Source organism: Lipotes vexillifer, unplaced genomic scaffold (genome assembly GCF_000442215.2).
Source record: "Lipotes vexillifer unplaced genomic scaffold, Lipotes_vexillifer_v1.1 scaffold363, whole genome shotgun sequence".
In the NCBI taxonomy this organism is placed as follows: Eukaryota; Metazoa; Chordata; class Mammalia; order Artiodactyla; family Lipotidae; genus Lipotes; species Lipotes vexillifer.
The window spans coordinates 2247699-2254488 of NW_006799724.1; the positions used below are offsets into that span (position 1 = coordinate 2247699).

The 6790-nt window shown below is 37.6% G+C and overlaps 1 pseudogene; it reads left to right on the top strand.

Annotated features, from left to right (window-relative positions):
• Positions 1-1869: 1869 nt before the first annotated feature.
• Positions 1870-2335, top strand: LOC103077714 (prefoldin subunit 2 pseudogene; annotated as a pseudogene).
• Positions 2336-6790: the final 4455 nt, after the last annotated feature.

Here is a 6790-nt window from a genome sequence, read left to right on the forward strand (position 1 = left end):
GCCCTTAACATTAGATCTACTCTCTTAAATTTTTAAGTGCACCATATCGATTGTTAACTACAGGTACTACGTTGCACAGCAGATTTCTAGAGCTTATTCATCTTGTATAACTATAAATTAATATCTATTGAGCAACAACTCCCCATATCCCCCTCTCCTCCCATCCCGTGGCAACCACCATTCTATTTCCTGCTTCTATAATTTGACTATTTTAGATATCTCACATAAATGGTACCATGCAATATTTGTTCATCTTTGACTGACTTATTCAATGTAGCATAATGTCTTTCAGATACATCTATACTGTTTCAAGTGATAGGATCTCCTTTTTTTCTGACTGAATAATATTCCATTGTATGTGTATACCACATTTTCTTGTCCCATCATGGACACTGGGTTGTTGCTACATCTTGGTTATTGTGAGTAATTCTGCAATGAACATTCTCATTCCTTTTCATAAATTTACATATCTTGGAGAGATTTTCATACATTTACATATCTTGGAACCTCACTACACTCATAAATTACTTCTAGTAGGTTTTTCATAGCTTTCTTTGCATTTTCTACATAATTAGATATTTCACAAATAAAAAAGTTTTACCTCTTTCTTTCCAATCCGTATGTCTTATATTCCTTTTCCTTACTTTACTACAATAGTTAGGAATTCCAGCAAAAGAGTAAAAAGAAGTGAGGAGAAAGGATATCTTTTCCATTGTCTCCATGTTAGAGGTAAACAACCAGTTTTTACCCATTAAATATGGCATTAGCTATTGCTTTTCTTAAAGCTCTTCATCATATTGGGGAAGTTATATTCTATTCCTAATGACTTAGACTTCTATTCGCAAATATAGGTTGGTTTATCTAACCTATATTTTTTTCTAACCTGTTAATACGATTATACTGATGGATTTTTTAGTATCAAACCAACCTTGCATTCTTTGCATAAAATCCACTTGATCGTGATGTTTTATCTTTTATATATATCATTGGATTCAATTGGATAAAATTTTATTAAGAATTTTTGTGTATATGTTGATAACAGCTAATGATCTAGATTTTTGTGTCTTGTAGAATTTATGCTGGCCTCACAAAATGAGCTGGGACATGTCCCCTCCACTTCTATTGTCTGTATGTACAGTATTAGAGTTATTAATTCCTTAAATCTTTAGTAGAACTTACCATTTAAGGCACCTAGACCTAGAGTTTCTTTTGCATAAAGCTTTTTAACTACTTATTCATTTTCTCTCATTTATTTGGGGTTTTTCAGGCTGTTTATTCCTGAGTGAGATTTGATAGTTTCTATCCTTCAAAACCTTTGTTCATTTCATACAAATTTTCAAATTTATTTATATAAAATAGTTCATAATTTCCCCCTTATTTTCCTTTTAAAAATTGCAGAATCCATAGTGATGCCCTCTCTCTTATGGTATGGGTAATTCTGTCTTATTTAGCTTTTTTTTTCATCAGTTGTAGCAAATATTTATACATTCAATGATCTTTCCAAAGAAATGGATTTTTGTTCCTTCAGTTTTTTGTGTTGTTTTTGTTTTCTGTTTCATTGATATCCACTGTGATCTTTACTGTTTCCTGTCTTATGATTACTTTCCGGCCTAATGCATTTTCCTTTCTCTAATTTCTTAAGATCAAGCTTATATTATTGTCTTGAGATTTATATCTTAATCTAAATATTTAGTGGTATAAATTCCTATATAAGCACTCTTTAGCTGCGTTGCACAATTTTTTTTTTGTTTCATTCAGCTTAAAATACTTTAAAGTTTCTGTTGTTTCTTTCTTTGCTGGCAGGTTTTTCAGAATTATGTACTTAAATTTCCAAATATGGGCAGATTGGAAGCCCAACAAGCAATGAAGATGGCACAGAACAGTGGTCGCACTGGTAAGAGCAGCCAGAGCAACTCCGGGAAGGGGGTTCACGTCAGCAAAGCAGGTTAATTGCTGGCTTCCATCGCCTTCAGCAGGAACAGCGGGGCCTGGCCTCCAAAGCAGCTGAGTTGGAGACGGAGCTGAATGAGCACCGTCTAGTGATTGATACTCTGAAGCAGGTAGATGAAGCCTGCAAGTGCTACCGCATGGTTGGAGAGTGCTGGTAGAGCGAAGTGTCAAACAGGTGCTGCCGGCCCTGGAGAACAACCAGGAGCAGATACAGAAGATTACTGAGACACTGACACAGCGGTTTCTGGCAAAGGAAAAAGAACTAAATGAATTCCGGGAAAAGCACAACATTCATCTCATGGGGGAAGACAAGACGCCAGCAGCCAAAGAAAACTCAGAAGGGGATGGGGCTGAGGCCAGCCCAGCTGCAGTACTGGTCTCCTAGAGAGCAAGGCCTTTGCATTTTTTCTACCCTGACTCCCACTTCTTATAATTTCTCTTTATTGTTATTATCTTCTCTGCCATTGTAATTTTTTGGTTAATTAAATGCTTTGGTCAGAAAAAAAAATTTCCAAATATGTTGACAGTTTCTAGATTTTCTTTATATTTACTTCTAATTTAATTCCACTATGCTCACACAACATACTTTTTATGATGTGAATATTTTAACAATTATTGAGACATGGATTATGGCCCAGAATATTGTGTCTTAGTATTTGTTCCTTACATATTTATTCTACTGTCCAGGGACAGAGTGTTTGTGAATGTTAGTTAATTAGTTGGCATCTCACTTAAATTTAGTCACATCTCCAGGAAAACTGTAATTTGAGGCCCATAATTAAGACCATTAACTTTTGTCAATTGGTGCATTTCAGCATATGTTAAAGTTAATTCAAAACCTATGTTGTAGGGCTTCCCTGGTGGCGCAGTGGTCAAGAATCCGCCTGCCAAAGCAGGGGACACGGGTTCAAGCCCTGGTCCAGGAAGACCCCACGTGCTGCAGAACAACTAAGCTCACGAGCCACAACTACTGAAGCCTGTGCACCTAGAGCCCATGCTCCGCAACAAGAGAAGCCACAGCAATGAGAAACCTGTGCAGCTCAACAAAGAGTAGCCCCGCTTGCCGCAACTAGAGAAAGCCCGTGCGCAGCAACAAAGACCCAACGCAGGCAAAAAAATAAAAAACAAAAACAAACAAAAGCAACTATGTTGTAGAGGCACAAATGCCAACCAGTGCCCTTTTATCTTTTTGTTGTAGGCATTATTTTAGAAAATTTTGGTTTCCAATTGGGTCAAACTGTGGGCTTCTGTTTGAGTGATGAGTTTCCTCCTCCTGTACTCAGGGTTTTGGGGGATTTTGTTGTTGTTATTGTTTTTTGAATTTTTTGCGGTAGTTAATGGACATACATACTTAAGGGAGAGAGTGTCCTCTCTATACTGCTAATATTTACAAGTTTCTTACTCCAGAGAGTCTCAAATAATTATTGTCCAGGTTAAAGGTGTTCCCATGGCTTTATTGGGCTTAGAATCACAGGCTTATGCTGGGTTTATCCTTGACTACACCACAGTAATGTCTTGGGTGTGTTTTACCTATAACCCTGAGAATGAGGACCATTTTTGGAAACAGAGGCAAAGGCAGCAGCAGCAAAGGCATTTTAGAGGATTCTAGTTAGCCATCATCTTTTAAGAGTGTGGAAATCAGCATGCCACATGGTGAGCACTCTGTCCTCCACATGAGCAAAGAACCAGTGGGCCTATATATGGCAGGGTATTGCTCTTTCCATTCATAAGGGTGTACCAACATGATCACAGTTCAGTTTTTTTCCTTTAAAGTCATTCTTAAAATTTCACTGACGTATATTTTTACTTGAGCATCTGTAATTTAGTCTTCAAATCTGTTATGATTTTTCTCCTGTTATGACTTTTCTATTTTTTTAGAATACAAAACTCTTGTTTAATTTTTTCCTCTTTTTGTCCATTTTTCTTCTTAGTAAAAACTAAGGTTAAATCCTGCTTGTTTTTATATCCTCAGATTTTTGTTTGAACATATTTAATTCAGCTTGGTATTTTGTGTTAAAACAGCCTTTTGCTTCATAGTTGTTTTTTGTGCAGGGAAGGGAATTTTTATTAGGTAAAATATTTTTATTCTCTTCAGTTTTATTCTTGTAGTAGTTTTGTGTAGAGTTGTGTGAAGACTGCCCTGTTGCCACATTTGCCAAAGTTGATGGCTTGGAGTAGCTCACAAGACTCTTATTTCAAGAGAAATCTCTTCTGTTAGTGTATAAAACTGCACTTTCTTTATTAGGTGGCCTCTTGAGGAGTGTATGTGTCTGTCCTTCCAATTTCTGTTGTTTTCTTTTGCCTTCCACAAACTTTAAAATTTCCCCCAGATTTATTTCTCCTTGAAATACAGTATCCATTTCACTTTTTTTTAACCTTCCTCTCTCCAAAAACCATTATCTTTCCAAAACTGCCTCCTCAACTCCCATATGTACTTTTTACCTCCAGCTTTATTGATATATAATTGACATACAACATTGTGTAAGCTTAAGGGGTACAACACATTGATCTGATATACTTTTATTGCAAAATGATGACCACAGTCGTGTTGGCTAACACCTCCATCACCTCACATAATTACTAGTTCTTTAGTGGTGAGAACATTAAAGATTTACACTCTCAGCAACTTTCAGGTATATAATACAGTATTGTTAAATATAATTATCATGCTGTTACATTAGATACTCAGAACTTATTCATCTTATAGCTGGAAATTTGTACCCTTTGATCAATATCTCCCCACTTCCCCCAATTCCCAGCCCCAGGCAACCACCATTCTTCTCTTGGTTTCTGTGAGTTTGGCTTTTAGATTTCATATATAAGTGATAATCATACAGTATTTGTCTTTCTCTGACTTACTTCGTTTTTCATAACGTCCTCAAGGTTCACCCATGTTGTCACAAATGGCAGGATTTCCTCAGCAGGATCTTTTTATCCATTCATCTATAGACAAACACTCAGGTGGTGTCCATATCTTGACTATTGTGTATAATGCTGCCATAAACATGGGAGTGTAGATATCTCTTCAAAATCCTGATTTCAATTCCTCTGGACATATTCCCAGAAGTGGGATTGCTGGATCATTTCCTTCAATTCTGAAGGATAACTTTTCTGTATAGAATATTCTTGTTGGCAGTGTTTTGTTTTGTTTTGCTTTTTTCTTTTAGTACTTTGCATATATCATCCCACTCTCTAGTGGCCTGTAAGGTTTCTTATGAGAAATCCACTATTAGCCTAGTGGGGGTCCCTTTTATGTTATAAGCTCCTATTCTCTTGCTGCTTTTTTAGATTCTCTCTTTGCCTTTGATGTTTGACTGTTTTAGTGTAACGTGTCTTGGAAAGGATCTCTTTAAGTTGAGTTTGGTGACCTATGAGTTTCTTGAACTTGGATATCTAAATCTCTCCCTAGCTTTGGAAAGCTCTCAGCCATTATTTCTTTTTTTTTTTTTTTTTTAATTTTTTTGGCTGCATCGGGTCTTCGCAGCATGTGGGATCTTTGTTGTGGAATGCAGGACCTTTTGTTGCAGCATGCAGGCTTCTCTCCAGTTGTGGTGCAGGAGCTCAGTAGTTGCAGCACGTGGGCTCTCTCTATGTGGCATGCGGGCTCTAGAGCACGCAGGTGTAACTTCCCCACAGCATGTGGAATCTTAGTTCCCCAAACAGGGATTGAACCCACGTCCCCTGCATTTGAAGGCAGATTCTTAACCACTTGACCATGAGGGAATTCCCGCCATTATTTCTTTAAATAAGCTTTCTGCCCCCTGCTCCCTCTCTTCTCCTTCTGGAACCCCATCAATTTGCAATTTTTTTGATGGTATTCCATATATCACATAGCCTTTCTTCACTCTTTCATTCTTTTATCTTTGTTCTCCTTGATAATTTCAAAGTTCCTTTCATCTAACTCACAGATTCTTTCTTCTATTGAAAACATTCTGGTGACATTTGCATTTGCATTTTTCATTTCATTCGTCTTATTCTTCAACTCCAGAATTTCTATTTGGTTCTTTTTTATGATTTCTGTTTTTTTGTTAAACATCTCATTTTGTTGTGTATTGTTTTCCTGATTTTGTTGGATTACCTTTCTGTGTTTTCTTGGAGCTCATTGAGTTTCACTAAAACAGTTACTTTGAATTCTTTACTAGGTAAATCACAGATCTCCATAGCTTTAGGATTGACCACTGAAAGATTACTGTGATCCTTTGATGGTGTCATGTTTCCTTGATTTTTCATGTTCCTTTAAGTTTTGCACTGCTCTCTTCACATTTTAAGTAGCAGTCACCTTCTCCAGTCTTTACTAACTGCCTCAGGAGAGAAATATCTTCCCTCATCCCTGTTAAGTATTCTGATGCTTTCTCAGACCTTCTGTGAACTCACCTGCTCCGCAATTTTTGCTCCCTCTTGTGGCAAAATTTGTAAGCAAGTATGCCTCCTCTCAATCCAGCAACACACCTTTTTGTTTTCCCAAAGGTGGTGCTAAAGCTCATGTTTGTGGTCTCCCCTGGCCTGCATATTTGAGCTGGCATTCTCTGTTTGCTCATTAGCTGTCTCCCAAAGCTTGCTCTCAACACCACCATTGGGAGTGCACACAGCAAGTCAGCTAGAGGATGGGAATGCTTGTATGTGAGGCACACAGAGTGCTTGAGATGCTTGTGGGCCAGTTACTGGAAAATGCAGGTGAGGCATCCCTAAAGGCTCATTGATGGGCTTCTTGATGGAGTTGTTGATGTCATTACTTAATAGGATCTGTGTTTCTTTAATGCCCTTTGAGAGCCCTAGCTGCCACTCTCTCAGACTCGTCCCACTCCCTAGTAATACAGTTCATGAATCAGTACCCTGGATG